This window comes from Atta colombica, unplaced genomic scaffold, assembly GCF_001594045.1.
Source record: "Atta colombica isolate Treedump-2 unplaced genomic scaffold, Acol1.0 scaffold68, whole genome shotgun sequence".
Classification (NCBI taxonomy): Eukaryota; Metazoa; Arthropoda; class Insecta; order Hymenoptera; family Formicidae; genus Atta; species Atta colombica.
The window spans coordinates 554,316-555,791 of NW_017259559.1; the positions used below are offsets into that span (position 1 = coordinate 554,316).

Here is a 1,476-nt window from a genome sequence, read left to right on the forward strand (position 1 = left end):
GAAAATCATCAATGTCGTCGATGATGTCAATGTTGTCGATGTCGTCACTGTCAGCAGTGGGATTGTCGGTAATGATAATGTCGTCATCACCGTCGTTATCGTTAGCATAGTTGTTGCAACGACGGCAAATGATTGTCGTCATAGTTACGTTTGATATTGTAATCGTTTTCTTCTATATTATTTAGCAAGCTATTTTTAAGATTTCTGCCAGATTAATTAAAAACATTATAAAAGATTAAATTAATAAAAACTTATTAACTACCAATTAGATAATAATATTTAGTTAATAATATTGTATACACAAAATTACCAAGGTTGGTATATAAATATAATAAATTTTAATAAATACGCTAATGTAATTTTCTTACCTTGTAAATAATTTTTTATTGTCTTAATATTATATTTATTATTGTAACTAAATGTTTTTTTTATGTTACAAATATTACTTACAAGAATATTATTTCTGACACTATGTTATGTATAAATGGATGTACAAATGACTAAATAAAAGTATTGGACCGATCATATCTTTAAAGATACTTAACCAAAAGGTGTTTTAAAAAAATTTTGATGTCACACACATAGAGCTACAAGAGTATTAAATAAAAGTAGAAGTTTCCATTAAAAATTTTAAAGTTAGTTTTGTAAGCTCGTCAGTGATGCTCGTAAGAATATTGCCATTTGATGTATTTTGTTGAAATACATCATTTTACAATTCTTTTATGAAATATTTTTTTTCAAATCGTTTGTTTTGACGATATTTTATCGGTTCAATACTTTTAATTCACCCTGTATATACAATATTTAAAAAGAAAGAAAGGATAGAAAGAATTATTTAGGTGCAGTTTTTCGAAGAAAAGAAACAAGATACGAATGATTTATCGTGAATACTTTAAGGGTAAAATTATATTATAATAAAAAAATAATATTGTTTGTAATCTGCTTTGTATACATATACTAATATTTAATTTGTGAGATATGAAAAAATTTTATTTTAAGAAATTAAATATACTGTAAAGATTATATTTAGAATCTCCATGATCTCATCATCACATGCTATACATAGAGAGTTAGTCTATACGTGTGAATATAAAAAGGCGTCATGATCGCATAATTTAGATAGCCAATCAGACATTAATGTTTTATCTCTGTTTTCTGACTAAACTTTTACATAATTAGAAATAAGATAACGATAAAAGTAACTAGTGAAATCGTTATCACAAAATATAATTATGTTTCCATGAACGTTATTCAGAAACAAATGTAACGTCGTTACCTATTCGTTACCGGACAAGTAACTTGTAACCGTAACAACCTTACAAATACGCATTACATTGCCAATCCTAGAGATTTTTATTTAAGAGTTAATGTCTTTCTTCAAAAGCTTTCTATCGGCGAATATATACATTGAAGTGATGAGTGATTTTAGTGATATATATATATATATATATATATCACTAAAATCACTTATGTATA

The 1,476-nt window shown here is 25.7% G+C and overlaps 1 pseudogene; it reads right to left on the bottom strand.

The window, feature by feature from the left end:
* LOC108692253 overlaps positions 1 to 1,476 on the bottom strand; it is a 29,024-nt pseudogene that overhangs the window by 23,098 nt on the left and 4,450 nt on the right.